Source organism: Loxodonta africana, chromosome X (assembly GCF_030014295.1).
Source record: "Loxodonta africana isolate mLoxAfr1 chromosome X, mLoxAfr1.hap2, whole genome shotgun sequence".
Lineage (NCBI taxonomy): Eukaryota > Metazoa > Chordata > Mammalia > Proboscidea > Elephantidae > Loxodonta > Loxodonta africana.
In genome coordinates, this window is record NC_087369.1 from 295,740 (window position 1) to 313,576 (window position 17,837).

The following is a 17,837-nucleotide window of genomic DNA, read 5'->3' on the forward strand; positions in this document are numbered from 1 at the left end:
AGAAACGTTGTGGCTGGTAAAGTAGAGGGTCAGAGAAGACCCTGAAGTAACCCGAAAAAAGGGAGAAAAGCCAGGTGAAAACGTTCATAAAACTGTATTCCTACTTCTGAAAAATCAGCAATTTAAAATCCCATAGAGCCCGGTTTTGTGGTGAATTGAAACCAAATATTATCCAGTAGCGTCCTGGAGAAGGCATTCGTGGTTCAGTGGTGCAATTCTCTCCTTCTGCGGAGGAGATCTGGGTTCACCTCCCGGCTGATGGACCTTACGCACAGCCACCACCCATCTGCCAGTGGAGGCTTTGGTACTGCTGTGATGCCGGAATCTATGCCACCAGTATTTCAAATGCCAGCAGGGTCACCCGTGGCAGACAGGGTTCAGCAGAGCTTCCAGACTAAGACAGATTAGGAAGAAAGGCCTGGCAGTCTAATTCCAAAAATCCGCTAATGAAAACGGTATCATAACAGCCCAATCCACGACGATCATGAGGGTGACACAGGACTGGGCAGCCCTTTCTCCCGGGGCCGACTCGATGGCACCTAACAACAGCATATCCCATAGAGGCAGAAGAAATGACATGAGCATGCTGCTGACACATCCCTTGTCCCTGAAACGTGTCCCTACTGTGAGGCATCGTGCTCCTTTCCCCCGTCTCCTTCCTGCACTCAGATGAACCCAGGACCTGGCCGCTTGATTAAAAATGGAGCACTTTTCAGGAATACACTGAAGGAGACAGAAAGATGGATCAAATGGCTTTTGAAGACCTTTTCTGCAAAAAGGATTTGATGGTTATTACTCGCATGCTATGGTTTTGTTGCAACCAGGACAAAGAAAAAAAAGATCTGTTAAACGTTTCCTATCTGAATAGCAAGGCCCCCGGGTGGCACAAATGGTTTGTGCTTGACTATTATTATTAACCTAAAGGTTGGCGGTTCAAAGCTACACCGTGGTGCCAAAGAAGAAAGGCCTCGTGATCTACTTCTGAAAGGGCGCGGTTCTGCCCTGTCCCATGGGGTCGCCATGAGTTGTAGTCGATAAGCAACGGGTTTTTGTTGTTTTTTACCCTAAGCAGTAGAGTCTTAGATAAAATGCCATACTGAGCTGGTGATTTAAAAAATAATTTTGTATCATTAGCACCCATTTTGAAAAGCTCAAAAGAATAAGGGCATTGAACAAAAATGAAATGAAGCCATAGCAATTTTTTTTAGTTGTTGTTGTTGTTAGGTGCCGTCGAGTCGGTTCCGACTCATAGCGACCCTGTATACAACAGGATGAAACAGTGCCCGGTCCTGAGCCCACCTCACAGTCATCGTTATGTTTGAGCCCGTTGTTGCAGCCACTGTGTCAGTCCGTCTCTTTGAGGGCCTTCTTCTCTATCGCTGACCCTCTGCTTTACCAAGCATGTGATGGCCTTCTTCAGGGACTGATCCCTTCTGATAACATGTCCAAAGTATATAAGATGCAGTCTTACCAACGTTCCCTCTAAGGAGCATCCTAAAAGAACTGAAAAATCCTGAACGCTTAAAAGATTGGAACTGTTCAAATTTGCCTTCACGCTTTGTTAGCACACAAAAGAGTTTTTAGAGAAATAATATATCTGCATGGTTTTATGGTATTTACAATACTATTTTTTAGAATTTCACTTATTTTCTTGATTGAATATCACAGTTTTAAATACTGACGTTTAGTGAACTCAGAAGCTCAGAGGCTGTGTGTAGTACCCTGCTCAGGCTTTGGGTCTGCTTTTTGTTGTTTTCGTACAGCTATCAGCTATAAAAGGAGCCCTGGAGGCGCGGTGGTTAAAGCGATAGGCTGCTAACCAAGAGGTCAGCAGCTTGAAACCGCCAGCAGCTCCTCCGGAGAAAGATGTGGCACTGTGCTTCTGCAGAGACCTACAGCCTTGGAAACCCTGTGGGGTCGTTATGAGTCGGAATCGACTCTATGGCCCTGCGTTTTCTGGGTTTATCAGCTGTAAACCCAAACAGTTAAAGCTCTTGGCCACTAACCGAAAGGTTGGACGTTCCAGCCTACCTAGATGTGCTGAGAAAGAAAGGCCTGGTGATCTCCTGAAAAATCATCCATTGAAAACCCCGTGGAGCGCAGGTCTACTCGGACACACTCGGGGGCGCCATGAGTCAGAGTCACTTGACAGCAGGTGGTGGTTTCTGGTTATCAGCTGTGACGCTTTGTTAGGAGCTGTGACTCCTCGCTGCTGGCTTGCCTGCCTCTGTCAGTCTTTCTCACTTAATTGATTACAGATTGGAACAAAGCATCGTTAAACGAGTTAGTATCAGGTCCCGCGAGTGCATACTGTCTGCCTGAGGACGTAGATAAATAAACAGTTCGTTATCTCAAGGACTTTGCCATCTCCTGGGACAGGGAGGGGGACAAAACGATTCTGTAACACCCTGTGGAGTTGCACAAGGCAATGTAGAATTGTGAGGGAGACATGAGACGAGGAGCATGGACTGAGTGAAGGGAAGGGGAGAAGCGCTTCTCAGTTGTTGCGAGCTGCTCTCGAGTCAGCTCTGACTCTTGGCTGCCGGCTCCCGCAGCGTCTCCATGATGGGTTGTGGACCAGGGTGTTGTGACGCACAGGGTTCCCACTGGTGGGTTTTCAGAAGTCGATGGGCAGCCCTTTCTTCCTAGTCTGTTTCAGTCTGGAAGCCCCACTGAAACCTGTTCAGCATCACAGCACAAAAGCCTCCCACCAACAGACGGGTGGTGGCTATGCGTGAGGTGCTCTGGTCAGGAATTGAACTCGTGGCAATGCGTGAGGTGTTCTGGCCAGGAATTGAACTCCTGTCTCCTGTGTGAAAGGTGACGCTTTTACCACGGAACCACCACTGCCCTCTTGACGACTGTATTGGACAATAGTTTGTTTCAATCAGAGTAGACCTGTGCTCCATAGAGTTTTCAATGCTGATTTTTTGGAAGTAGATTGCCAGGCCTTTCTTCCAAGGCACCTCTGGGTGAACTCGAACCCCCACCCTTTTGATAAGCAGCTGAATGCATGAACTGTTTGTGCCACTCAGAGAAGCCTAGCTCACGTGTGTGTCCCTAAAACCTCCAGAGGAAAGGATTAAAATTGTGTGCTTCATCTCAGGGGTCTTCCGGGGACTGGCAGGAGGGTCCATGAGCTCTCTGGACACACAGCGTGGTCTATCCTGGGTGGACACCCAGCCTGAGCACTGTCTCCTTGTGACTCGTGATGACTGCTTCCCTATCCGTCTGCCAGAGCTCCCAGCCCTTGACAAGCCCCCCTCTGTCCCCACGTACTCCTTGCTGCCACTTGTTTGGGAAAATAAAAGGTAAGTTGGAAAATGCACCTTTTCCATTTTCATCTCTAATTGAATCTTGTCCTGACCCCCAGCTCCCCATGGCCGAGCTTCAGGTTTTGATGATCAGGAAAAGAATTTTGTGTTTGGATAATACAATTTCCTGACTTGCCTACAGCGACGTTCAACTCAATTTCCTCTCCCCAGAGACAGTGTATATTATAGAAGAGAATCAAATTCCTTATTCATAGGGAAAAGGTTCCAATTTAATCTGAATATTCAGCGTTTTGCACTGGCCGGGGTGATGGGTGGCGTATGGAAACATTCCTGGTTCAGGTAATCAAACGGCAGAATTCACTCTTGTATTGAAAAAAAAATAATGAAGTTATTCGGTATTCTCATAAGGTGCAGAAAGAACATTTACGCCGCGGAGACGGGACCGCTCACCTTACCGACATCTCCACGGCACGAAGAATGGTCAGAGATTAAGGGTTAATGTGCAGGATGGCATGTCAAATGCAACAGCAGCCGAGCGCAAAGGCAGCGGCCGTTTGCCCTGATTCACGCTGCAAATACTGCGTGCGAAGAAAGACGGGTGTCTTTGTAACAGACACGGAGGGGCTGGTGGATCTGCCGAGACACCAATGACGCCACTGTGATTAATTCTTCCGAGGCCTTTGAAAATTAGAAGCATGTCGTTATGTATAATTTCTGCTGCATCGTGGAAACGTGTGACGACCTAGAAAATCATGCTTCAGGCTGATCCAAACAGAAACCGAAGGCCTGCGTGGGACATAAAGTGAGGCTCTTGAGAATTGTCGCTGCCATCAAATGGGCCCCGACTCACGGTGACCCCAAGCACAGCAGAATGAAGTGCTACCTGGCCCTGAGCCGTCCTCATGATTGCATTCGGATTGGACCGTAGTGATCCAAGGGGTTTTCGTTGGCTGATTTTCAGAAGTAGCTCACCAGGCCTTTCTTCATAGTGCCTCGTAGACTGGAAGCTCCGCTGAAGCCTGTTCAGCATCATAGCAAGAGGCAAGCCTCCACCGACAGGCAGGTAGCGGGGGTGCCTTGCCCAGGAATTGAACCTGCGTCTCCCACATGGAAGTCGAGAGCTCCGCCGCTGAACCACTAGTGCCCTCACACCGGGTGGTCAGCCTCTGTTTTAATTTAATGAGACATTGTCTCCCTTTTGAGTGCCTTAAATTCCCTTTGGGAGCAACTTTGTAACATGTTTTGAGAGCCCTGAAAAGGCTCACAGTGTTGATACAACAATCCTAACTCTGCAAAGCTCTTCTAAGGAAATAATGCCAAAAATGAGCACAAATCTTCATCACGGTATGAGCTGTAAAGTGGTAAATTGAAAGCAATGGAGATGACCGACGATACAAGAACAGTTTGGTAAGTTACGGTGTCTTTACTCAAAATGGCCTGCAATAGCACAGATGGTGAACTCGAGGACCATGTAGGGAAATGCATTTTTCAGGTAAGCAAGAAAGCCACATTGACAAAAATAAAAATGTATTCTCTATAAAAATGGCCTTTGAAAAAGACTGGAAAGTAATACTCAAAAGTGAAATAGTTTTAGCGCTAGCGTGATAGAGATAACAGGTGATTAAAAAAATTTTTTTTTCTCCGTTGTCCAAACTTGAAGTAGCTACCCTCATGATTTACAAAATAAATTTATGTGAAAATTATTTTGGAAAAGGTTGGGATATAAATATCCTAACAACTCATGGTGATCCTATGTGTTAGAGTAGAACTGTGCTCCACAGGGTTTTCTTGGCTGTAATCTTTACAGGAGATTGCCAGGCATTTCTTGTGTAGCACCACTGGGTGGGCTCGCACTGCCAACCTTTAAGTCGGTAATTGAGTGCAAACTGCACCACCCAGGGACCTTGGATATAAATAAGTTTAGGAACTAATAATAGAGAATGCAATATTCCTCATCTCAGGAATGTATAGTTCTAGAAAATAGCTTACTCGTTTTTCTCTAAGAAAAAGCAAAGTTTTCTAGATAATTCTTTAGCTTACGTGATACGTTAGAAATAGTACTTTTGCCATGGCATGGATTTTTACCCCTGAAATTAAGGACGCAGAAAGTCTTAGGATCTTGGATGTGAGACTTTCCTCTTTTTCAGTCAGCATTGTTTTAAGTAAGCTGAGCAAGGAGGCCAAGTACTTGAAGAGTGGAAGCTTTTTTTTTTTTCCCTTCTTGAGACCTACATTTGGCTCAGAGTGTAGTTGGTGAAATGTGTAATTTTTTTTTTTTTACTGACACAGGGTTGTATTTCTGATAGCCAGGAGTAGTGACTTAAATCACTGTATTACAAAACCGAATTTTTTTTTTTTTTCTGATTGTAAAAGTGACAAGCACAGATGGGAGAAAACCTGAGAAATACAGAAAAGTATAAATGCTGTTTACATAGGTGTTTTTGCTTCCAGATGTTTTTTAAGTCCAATAAGAAATTTTTATTGTTGTAAAAATATAGACCGCACAACATTTGCCAGTTTGATGTTTTTCACGTGTGCAATTCAGTGAGACCGATGACAGCAACATGCTGTATACCCATGGCCAGTATCCATTGCCGTGTTTTCCATGCCCGTAGACAAAAACTCAAAGCCACCTAAAGTGGGATTCCCACCTCTCCCTGTCCCTCCCGCCCCAGGTAACTACCATGGAACTCTGACTTCTATACATTTGCCTTGTCTAAGTATTTCATATTAGTGAGATCATGTAATTTTTGTCCTTTTGTGATTGACTTATTTCACTCAGGAGACCTGGTGGCCCAGTGGTTAAGAACTCAGCTGCTAATCAAAAGGTTGGCAGTTTGAATTCACCATCCGCTCCTTGGAAACTCTATGGGGCCATTCCACTCTGTCCTACAGGGTTGCTATGAGTCAGAATCAACTTGACAGCAACAGGTTTGGTTGTGGGTTTTATTTCACTCAGCATATCATTTCCAAAGTCCGCCCACGTTGTAGCATGCATCAGGACTTCATTTCTCTTTATGGCAGAGTGTATGTACCATTTTCCCACTCATCTGTTGATGGACACTTGGGTTGTTTCCACCTTTTCGCTGTTGCGAATAGCACTGCAGTGAACACTGGTGCACAAGTCTGGTTGAGTCTCTGCTTTCAAGTCTCTTGGGTACATACCTAAAAGTGGAATTGCTGGGTCACATGGTAGCTTTGCATTTAACTTTTTGAGGAATTTCTGAACCATTTTCCAGTGTGGGTGTACCATTTTGTGTCCCTACCATCAGTGGATGAGGCGAGGGCCCAGGGAAACTGCTGGTGGGAATGCAAACTGGTACAGCCACTCTGGAGAATGGCTCGGTGGTTCTTCAACCATGGCCGAGGACGTTGACCAGTGAAGACAGCAATCAAGGTCCCATTTCATGGACTGAAGAGACAAGTGAATAAGTGGTGCTGAGTGATCTCTTGGCGTGTTAGGTTCCCTGCGGTGGTTGCACAGTGGATTAGCCAGTAAGCAAGGTGCGCACCAGCTTGCAGTAGCAAAGTACACACAGGCTTAATTGTGTCCTTACTAATCTCTAGTGCACAATTTCACGTGACGTGGTAAGAAACAGGTAAAATTGTACACCGCAGATTAGGGCCCCCAGATTGCTTATTGGTTTATTGGTAGTCCGTCCCCGGATGGTGCAGAGTGTCTGGGGGGCTCCTCACATCTCAGTGGTCCAGAGACAGGATGACTAGAAGCAGTCATCCCAGCAAACATGGGAAGGGTCCCAGGCGAGACACCAGCAGGTGAGGGGCCGAAGCAGGGATGAGGTCGGTGGGTCTGGGCAGAGCCACGGCCAGGGGGCTGGAACAGAGGTCATGACAAGATGAGGCTGGGGGTGGAGAGGCCAGCCAGGTCACTGGGGCTTTGTGAGGGGCTGAGAAGCCAGTGGGAGAGCTTACAAAAGGGGGTGTTACCTCCGATGTGTATTGTAAGGGGAGGGAGGAGAAACACCCTGAACTTCCTCAAAAAGTCACACAGAGAATTACCAAGCTGACAACCTAACCTGAACTTCCTCAAAAAGTCGCACACAGAATTACCATACCGAAAACCTAACCGGTGGCTGTCCAGTTGATTCCAACTCATGGTGACCCCATTTGTGTCACTGGGTTTTCAACGGCTGTGTTCTTTCGAAAGTAGACCTCTCTTCTGAGGTGCCTCTGGGTGGACTCGAACCTCCAACCTTTTGGTTAGTAGCCAAATGCTTAGCCATTTGCACCACCCAAAACCAAAAAAAAAAAAAAGCAAACCCATTGCCATCGAGTCGATTCCGAGTCATAGCGACCCTATAGGACAGAGTAGAACTGCCCCATAAGGTTTCCAAGGAGCACCTGGTGCATTTGAACTTCTGACCTTTTGGTTAGCAGCTGTAGCTCTTAACCACTACACCCCCAAGGTTTCTTGCGCCACCAGGAGACCCCAGAATTACCATATAACCCAACAATTCCACTCCTAGGTACACAAAAGAGAAATGAAAACAGGTACTCAAACAAATGTGTGTATGCGCGTGTTCACACTCGCACCGTGAAGGATAGCTCAAAGATGGAAGCAACGTGTCTGTCAGCAGATGAATGGATAAACAAATTGAGGTGCGCCCACACAATGGAATATGAGTCAGCCATAAAAAGGGGTGAAGTTCTGATACACACTACATCACGGATGAAGCTTGAGAACATCACAGTGAGCAAAAGAAGCCAGACACAAAAGCTTACGTATGATCTCATTCCTATGAAACGTCCAGAATAGTAAGCCCACAGAGACAGAAAGGAGACTGGTGGTTGCCTAGGGCTGAGGGGTGTGTCGGGGCCGGGTAAGGCACCCTCCCTCTTCACATGGGTCTGTGTCTAATTCTAACCCTCTCTGCCTTCCTCTTACAAGAACACCAGGCATTGGATTTTGGGTCCCCCAGAAAATCCAGGAGGATCTCGTTTCAAGAACCCTAACTTAGATCACCCCTGCAAAGTCACTGTGGGTCTCCAGATGAGATCATCGTGGGTTATCAGGGGACCTGAAATCCATGGGGAAGCGGGAGCCGGAGAATGGAGGGACGCTGCCACAAGTTAAAACCCAAAAACCCATCGCTGTCGAGTCTATTCTGACTTACAGCAACCCTATAGGACAGAGTAGAACTGCCCTATAGGGAGGGTGTCAGAAGTTGGAGCGGCCAACCTTTTGGTTAGCAGCCACAGCTGTTGTTAAGCCACAAATTAAGGATGGGGAGATGATCCTGGGTTATCTGGGCAGGCCCAGTACAATCACATGTATTATTATTTGAACTTTAGATGAAGGTTTATAGAACAAACTAGTTTTTCATCTAACAGTTTGTACATACATTGTTGTATGACGTGGTTAACAATCCCACAACGTGTCAACACTCTCCCTTCTCAACCCTGGGCTCCCTATTACCATCTTTCCTGTCCCCTCCTGCCTTCCAGTCCCTGCCCCGGGGCTGATGTGCCCCGTTAGTCTCGTTTTGTTTTATGGGCCTGTTCAGTCTTTGGCTGAAGGGTGAACCTCAGGAGTGGTCTCGTTTTTGAGCTGGAAGGGTGTCCGGGGGCCATACTCTCAGGGTTTCCCCAGTCTCAGTCAGCCAGCAAGTCTGGTCTTTCTTTTTGAGTTAGAGTTTATCACATTATTCTTACAAGAGACAGAAAAGGAGAAGACACAGGGGAGACGACCACGTGAAGATGGAGCAGAGACTGGGGTGACGCGGCCACAAGCCCAGGAACGCCAGAAACTGGAAGAGGAAGGATCCTTCCCTAGTGCCTCTGGAGGGAGTGCAGCCCTGCTGACCCCTTGTGGTACTTTGTTACGGCCGCCCCAGGACCCTCATACAGTGGGAGACATGGGGAAATGAAGGCAACTTTCCCATGGGAGCAGAGGTCCCGGGTGGTGGGGTGTTTGGCTACAATCTGGTCAGACCAGCCTGCTGCAGACCCCAGGTTCCTCCTCCCTCCACCGTGAGAGTTCACGAGGACATCCTGATGCAGCCGGCCAGACCATCTGCTGTGTTCGCTGCCCTCAGAAGCCAGCGTGGAAAAAATGCCCTTCGAGAGAACAGCTGGGGTTACGGTCTTGTGTTGGCAACACAGAACTCGGTTTATTTTGAGGCCGTGCGCTCACGCCAAGAGACTGAGCACCAGCAGATTTCAGGAACTCACAGCGTGCCTTGCTTTAGCAGAATTACCTTCCGGCTCCAGTGTCCCAGTATGTGATTAACTCTTCCTCCACCACGACGAACCGTGTCAGGCGTTTCGGGTACAGAGATGCCCTTGCCCTCGTATGTGCTGTTTGCTGGTGGAGCAGAAACGGGGGCTCTTCTGGGGACAGCGCCCATCCCGCGCTGAGCACACAGGCGTGCATGAGGCAAGATGGTTTTAGATGACGAGGAAACGGTAAACATGCCGTACTTCTAGCTGTACTTTTCTTGTGTCTGTTTCTTTAAAAAAAAAACAAAAAAACGTTGAGAATAGACACAGCAAAACATAGACCGATTCAACAATTTCTACATGTACGATGCAGTGACGTTGATGACATCCTTTAAGTCGTGCAGCCATCCTCACCCTCCTTTGCTGAGTTGTTCTGCCCCATTAACATAAACTCACTGCCCCCTAAACTTCCAATCTAATCTGTGAAGCTGCTGTTGTCAACTTGATCGCACGTCAAGGGTGAACCTCAGGAGCGGTCTCATTATTGAGCTGGAAAGGTGTCCGGGGGCCACACTCTCAGGGTTTCCCCAGTCTCTGTCAGCCAGCAAGTCTGGTCTTTCTTTTTGAGTTAGAATTTATCACATTATTCTTACAAGAGACAGAAAAGGAGAAGACACAGGGGACACGGCCACGTGAAGGGAGCCCTGGGGGTGCAGTGGTTAAGAGCTATGGCTGCTAACCAAAAGGTCGGCAGTTTGAACCCCCCAGCCGCTCCCCAGAAACCCCATGGGGGCAGTCCTACTCTCTCCTGTAGGGTCCCTATGAGTCACAACTGACTCTCCTAACTACAACAGGTAGTTCTCTAAAAGAGCATGACGCTCGAGGCCGACTTTCTTTGCTAGTTAAGGTAAATGATTGGTTTTAAGAAGACTTGAGGGGTATTTTTTTGTTGAAGGTTTAAAGATTATCTCAGGGCAATGGTTTTCTCAGTACAGTTTTTTGTGATCCAGTAGACATGCCGTCAACCAAACCAAAAACCAAACCTGTTGCCATCGAGTCAATTCTGACTCACAGAGACCCCACAGGACAGGGTAGAACTGCCCCATAGGGTTTCCAAGGTGCGCCTGGTAGTTCAGAACTGCCGAGCTTTTGGTCAGTACCTGGAGCTCTTAACCACTGCGCCACCAGGGTTTCCTCAGTACACTTCCCTAGGATGTAGCAGCCGTGCTCTCTAAGTGGGTGTAAAATCCCCAGCCTCCGGGTGCAGCCCACACTTCCAACAGGAGCAAAGCCGGGCTCCCAGCATGCCCCCTTCTCACTGCTCTAGTGGGGTGAGAGGTGCCGGCACTTCTCCCTTCAACAGTTTGTGAACTTTTCTGTTGAATCGCATTTTCTAACGACAGGGCAGGTGGCACAGTCAAAACTGGGTTACAGCAAGTGAGCAATTAACTCACTTTCTGACCTATTTTAAACCAGAACTGATGTGTTTGCCTGAATCAATTTAACGTCTTCCGCTGTAATGCTCAAAGACGGTTGGTGCTTGAGTCCGAAAGGTGTCACTCACGCATTGAACTTGATTTTCCTTCCAGATGAAAGGGATACAGATGACAGATAGATGAAGTAGATATATAGATTGGCAAATAGATAGATATATAGATGAATATATAGATAGATAATATGTATAAGAGGTGTGCACGATATAGATGGATAAGATATACAAATTGACAGATGATAGGTAGGTAGATATACAGATATGCGTATAGATAAGAGATGGATAGATATAGGTAATATAGACAGATAGATGGTAGCTAGAGATAAATATAGAAGAGATAGGTAGTAGATAGAACAAATCTGTCTCGGAAGAAATACAGCCAGGATGTTCCTTAGAAGCGAGTAGGTTGAGACTGGATCTTACATATGTTGGGCATGTTATCAGGAGGGACCAGTCCCTGGAGAAGGACATCGTGCTTGGTAACGTACAGGGTCAGCGGAAAAGAGGGAGACCCTCAACAAGGTGGATTGACACAGTGGCTGCAACCATGGGCTCAAAGTGCAACAACGATTGTAAGGGTGGCGCAGGACCCGGCAGTGTTCCGTTCTGTAATACGGGGTCACTGTGAGTCAGAACCGACTCGACAGCACCTAACAACAACCACAGTTGGATGGATGGTAGAGATAGGTAAGACAGGTATTGATGATAGATGATAGGTTGATGGACGGATAGACAGACAGATAGATAGATAGATAGATAGATAGATAGATGATAGATACATAGATGATAGACAGACAGACAGACAGATAGATAGAGATACCTGTTGCCGTGGACTTGATTCCGACTCACAGCGAGTAGAACTGCCCACAGGGTTTCCAAGGCTGTAATCTTTACGGAAGCAGACTACCACATCTTTCTCTTGCAGAGCAGCTGGTGGATTAGAACTGCCAACCTTTTGGTTAGCAGCCGAGTGCTTCACCACTGCACCACCAGGGCTCCTTAGAGGTAGACAGATAGGTAGATAGAAGACAGGTAGCTGTTCTTGTTCAGAACTCATGTCTGGGGGAGGTTTCTGACCTGAGTCTCTCCACCCCTTAAATCTGTAGGATGAAGGCACTGCCTGCCCCCGTGACCAGGTGTGGGAACAGGTCAGCTCACCTCGGGGCCAGAGATGCATGAGCCTTCCACTGGCCTCCACAGGGAGTGGGAAACATAGGAGCGTTGGTGGGGGCGACAACCACGTGAGCGTTCCCCAAAAGAGCCACACACGAGGCGAGGCTGCACAGGGCCTCAGGCTGGTCTACGTGCAGGTCCATCTATTCTACCAGCAACGACATTTTTCATGGAAAATATAACTCTCACCTTGCAGGCGGAGCCATTTGTTTGCACGTGGGTTCGGCTGCTCACACCCACAAACACTTGATGGACCTGCCTATTCACCAGGTTCTGTGTGCTTGGCTCTGGGGGTGCAAGGGGCGTAGGCTGTGGCCCTCGGAGTCAGGCGGGGGCTCAGGGTGCAGGGACGGCTGCAGTGCGATGTCCTCACACCTTAATCGAAGCACAAACCAAACGCTGGCGTGTGCTGAACTCGGAGCAGAGTCTTAGGAAGCAATTAAGTGCCTTAATTAATAAGAACAATAAAACCAGCTTCCCTTGAGTCAGTTCTGATTCACAGTGACCCCATGTGCCTCACAGTAGAACTGTGCCCCACAGGGCTTTCAATGGCTGGTTTTTGCGTTGTAGATTGCCAGGCCATTCTTCTGTGGTACCTCTGGGTGGACTTGAACCTCCAACCTTTCAGTGAGCAGCCAAGCATGTGAGTCATTGGCACCGCCCAGGGACTCAAAGCGTGAACTAAGTGTCCTTGGAGGTCTGAGAAGGGAGCCCTTGACTGATAGATAGATAGATAGATGATTGATAGATAGATGATAGCCAAGAAGACGCCTGAGCTCTGGCTTCCTAAGCTCCCGCGTGAGGGACAAAGACAGTGGCCACGATACACACAAATAACCCCGGTGAGACGCATTAGGGAGGAAAGAAGACAAAACCAGGCGCCAGGGAGTCGAATGCAACTCATGGCAACCCCGTGTGTGTCAGAGTAGAACTCTGCTCCATGGGTTTTTGTTTTTTTTTTTAATCTTATTTATTTTGTTGTTGAGAGTATACACAGCAAAACGTACATCGGTTCAACAGTTTCTACGATGAACGACTCAGTGACATTGATCACGTTCTTCAAATTGCCCAAGCATTCTCACCCTTTTTTCTGAGTGTCCCACTTCCATTCACGTACCCTGACCGCCCCTTCAGGTTCCCACCTAATCTTGCCATTTGCTGTTGTCAGTGTGATCCCATATAGGCCCCTTACAGGTAGGCCTTAAAAGAGCCTAACGCTCAAGGCAGACATTCTTTCCTAGTCAAGCTAAGCTAACGTTCAGTTTTAAGGAGACTTCAGGGGTTATTTTTGGTTTAAGATTATCTCAGGGCAATAGTTTCAGGGGCTCATCCAGCCTCCATGGCTCCAGAAAGTCTGGGCTCCACGAGTATTTGAAATTCTGTCCTGCGTTTTCCCTCCATAGGGTTTTCAGTGGCTGATTTTTGGAAGTTTGATCACCACCCCCTGGGGATGCACATGGTTAACATGTCCCGTTGCTAACCGAAAGGCTGGAGGTTCGAGTCCAACCAGCGTGCCTCGGAAGAAAGGCCTGGGGATCTACTTCCAGAAAAAATGACTCATGAAAAACCCTATGGAGCACAGTTCTCTGACACGCGTGGAGCCGCCCTGAGCAGGGATCAACACGACAGCAAGGGGTTCCCTGGGGAGCAACTGTTAAAAACAAAATTGGAAGCAGTCACTGTGGGATCAGCTAGCGTCAAGAGCACACGGGGGGACCCCAAATGCATCTTCAGCAGGAGGAGGCTGCAGGCGGAGGGTCCGTGTCCCCACGAGTCTGCCGCTGAGCTGGGGGCGGTTATTTACCTTCACTGCACCCTGTGGCCTTCTGTAAAAAGAAGGGAGGCCAACAGGTGGTGCCAGGTCTCCGGTAACGTCTTAGGCATCTGCACACAGGAGTTTATTTCTGGCCACAGAACAAGTGGCCTGAATGTCAACACTCTAAAAACACCCCCCTGCAGAGCACGCAGACGGCCAGGCACCCGATAGCGGAATCCGGGAGGCTCTATTTTTGGAGGGCAGCTGGGGGAAGGATGAGATGCCCAGCTGTGCTATTCCGGGTGGGAGACTAAGAGATTCCCAGGCTTGTTAGCATTCTTCTTGGCCTTCCTCCGCTCTGCGTATGAAAGGCTACATACAGCTAACCTCCGGTTTCAGGGTTCAGAGCTGGGGGAGAATTCACCCCAAGGGGCTTTCTGCACGAAGCTTCCCTTCCTCCTGGCAGAAGACTCCACGTCTCCCTCCCAGCTGCAGAGAGTGTCTGTGTCTTCCGATGGCCGGGTCCCAAACTTTCCCTGGCAGCGGGCTCACTTAGGGGAGCCCTCTGTGGCCTTCCGACAGACCCAGGGGAGCCCACTTTCTTGTGGCTAGTTAGGTGTGCCCTTCCCACCCAGCACGCATATCGTGTTTGTTGCTGGATCTCGGTGATAACGCAAGAATATCCCTTTGGGTCCTGACTCATCCTGGACCCCGTACGGTGCCGCTTTGGCCCTGTTGGAATTTCAGACATGCCTAGACTGCTCAGACCCTCACTGAGACCCCAACGAAGAGGTTTTTTTTTTTTTTTTTCCGGTGGCCGTGGCGTTGACTCTGAATTCTGTCGCCCCCACGTGTGTGAGGTGTGAGAGCAGAGCTGTGCCCCTTTTCAGGGCTTTCGGTGTCTGGGTTTTCAGAAGTAGGTGCCACGCCTTTCTTCCGAGGTACCTCCGGGTGGGCTCGAACCTCCAGCCTTACAGTTAGCAGCCAAGCACGTCAACCGTTTGTGCCACTCAGGGACTTCTAAAGACCAGTTGTCACTGAGTTGACGCTGACTCATGGCGACCCCATGTGTGTCAGAGTAGAACCGTGTTCCATAGAGTTTTCAACGGCCAATTTTTCAGAAGCAGATCTCCAGGTTTGTCTTCCAAGGTGCCTCTGGGTGGACTCGAACCCCCAGCCTTTTGATTAGCAGCTGAGCGTGTGAACGGTTTGCACCACTCAGGGAGTCTCATGATATTACCCAGAGCCCAGTGCCGCCGAGTCGGTTCCGACTCACAGCAACCCTATAGGACAGAGCAGAACTGCCCCATAGGGTTTCCAAGGAGTGCCTGGCGGATTTGAACTGCCGACCCCTCGGTTAGCAGCTGTAGCTCTTAACCACTACGCCACCCGCGTCTCCCATGATATTACAACCACCCCTTATTCTTGCAGGAATCTTCGGGCTCTGCTCTGGACGGCCCGGCCTAGAAGCTCTCTAGCTCAAATACCGAATCCATTTGTTATTAAAGCTCTTTATTATTTTCATACAGGTTGAAAAAAACTGTGTTCAATCACAGTCATGCCATTTCTTTCTAGAAATGATAACATTTGGGTAACGCGTGCTCCTCCTTTTGAGCACCTTTGAGTCTCTGCCCTTTCCCCACATCCTTCAAGGAACGTAAACGGTGACAAAAGTAAACCCTTTTCACGATCAACTTGAATTGTTCTAGAATTTAAAGCCAGCGTTGGAGGAAGGGATGCCTAAACTCAGCAGCGTTGTGCGGAATTCCGACAGCTCTCCTGCAGAAAAATGACCCCGAGAGCCCCTGCAGCCGTTTCTTTGTTTTTCAAAACAATATAGAATTATTTAATAAGTAGAAGAATTTTTTAATCAAGTCGCAAGACAGCGTGTATAAACTTTATTATTGATTACATGCTCGTAAAAGCTTTCTCAATAAACCAAACGGCGTTTGGTTCTCTCTCAGGTTTCTATTACATAACTTAATCTGTCTGCTTCTTACTTTATATTGTTTTTTCTTCTTTATTACTTTATATTACAGTACATCTTTGTAGCCACGAATTGAATAGCATAATTGCTTTTTTTTTTCTCCCTCAGATAAAAATGTGCTTTTTGTTAAAGGAGGTAATAATTCCAGGCAAAACGTACTCTTTGTAATGGGAAAAAGTTCTCCGAGAAACCTTTGACTGACATTTACGTCCGTCCTTTGATCTAAAACCTTGTGGCGATGTTTGTCCAATTGGTTTCCAGAAGGAACAAAAGAAGGGCTTTGTTGTAAATAAACCCAAACCAAACCAGGTGCTGCAGAGCCGACCCTGACTCGTGGCGACCCTGCGTGTGTCAGAGTAGAACCATGTCCCACAGGGTTTTCGGTGGTTGATTTTCTGGGACTAGGTTGCCAGGCCTTTCTTCCGCAGTGCCTCTGGGTGGGCTCTAACCACCAACCTTTCACTTAGAAGTGGAGCATGTTCACTGTCTGTGCCACCTTCTTGTAAATAGTTTGTGCTAACATCTGTCTTGCTTGATCTTTCAAATAAAACACTTAATTTCCTTGAAGGAGTCCCCAGGTGGTGCTGAACGGTTGGCAATTTAAACCCACACCGAGGCACCGCAGGAGAAAGGTCTGGCCACCTGTTTTCAAAAAATCAGCCATTGAAAACCCTGTGGAGCTCAACTCTACCCTGACACACACGGATGGGGGCGCCATGAGTCGGGGCCAACTCAGCCGCAACTGTTTTTTTGGGTTTGTCGTGGCCCATCGCAGCTGTCTTCATTCTGGGGTATAAGTGTCTGCTGGCAGTATCTTTGGGGCACAGGGACAGGTGGATTGCAGGTACCCAGGATTCCATCCTGAGTTTGGGAGACAGCTTAGGCTTGGGGCTTCTATCTGGAAGCCCGCTGACCACACTGAGGCACCGTGTCTTCAGTCGGAGACGCAGCGGTGACGTGCTAGGATTGCAGAAGGATTGGGCCGCACTTGTTGTGGAGTTGCTCAGTTGTAAGGTCAGAAGTAGCCGATGTAGGGTTAAGGGTTTAGTTATAGTTGTTTGTGCAACGGAGCTGTCACCCCCCTCACCCAGCCCCCTCCAGGCTGCCTGTATCAACACCACCATTTACTAGTGTCAACCCAACAACTGTCCTTTTCAGCTTCAGCTCCGGCAGAAAAAGACATCTCTGTCCTCTCCAGCCCTGTAAACGGCCATAGAAGTTGAGAGGAAATCCCGGACAAGAGAGGGAAAGACAGCCAGCAGACTTTCCCTATCCAAGGCGGCTCGGGGAAAACGTGTCTTCTTATTGCCTCTTCCAACCCAGAAGAATCTTTTCTCAGGGACGGGGACACGGGGATAAGAGAAAGGAGATAAGAACCGAAATCCCTGTGCTTCTATTTGGTCCTTTGGGTGAAAATGGACTTGTTACCAAACGGTGGTAAAAGTTTTAGAAATGGTATCTTCAAAAATTGTCACAATCCTGATTACCTCTTTGAGGCTCTTGATAGCAAGGCTGCGACTGTTGGGTCCACACTGGCAATACTTTGGGTTCCAGTCTGCAGACAGCCAGTTGCCATGGAATTGACTCTGACTCATGGCGACCCCTTGTGTGTCAGAGTAGAGCTGTGCTCCACGGGATTTTCAGTAGCCGGTTTTTCAGAAGTAGATCACAGGACCTTTCTTCCAAAGGACCTCTGGGTGGACTCGAACCTCCAACCTTTCTGTTAGCAGTCAAGCACACTCACCATTTGCACAACCCAGGGAGGCCCCCATAGACTGTTGCTGCTCTTAGCTGCCCCCAAGTCGCCCCCGACTCATGACGACCCCAGATCCAAATGTGTCTGGTCCTGGGCCGTCCCCATGATGGCTTGGAAATCAGACACTTGTGCTCCGTAGGGTTTTCTCCGGCCGATTTCTGGAAGCATATCATCAGGACTTTCCTCCCAATCTTAGTCTGGAAGGTCTGCTGAAACGT

General features: G+C 48.2%; 1 long non-coding RNA gene across 1 annotated transcript in view; it reads left to right on the top strand.

Annotated features, from left to right (window-relative positions):
- The first annotated feature begins 1,084 nt into the window (after positions 1-1,084).
- LOC135228830 (uncharacterized) overlaps positions 1,085-17,837 on the top strand; it is a 29,902-nt gene continuing 13,149 nt past the window's right edge. Inside the window, exons 1-2 of the long non-coding RNA XR_010319704.1 lie at positions 1,085-3,311; positions 3,684-4,682. This is a non-coding gene — a long non-coding RNA (uncharacterized LOC135228830). The remainder of the gene's footprint in view (positions 3,312-3,683; positions 4,683-17,837) is intronic.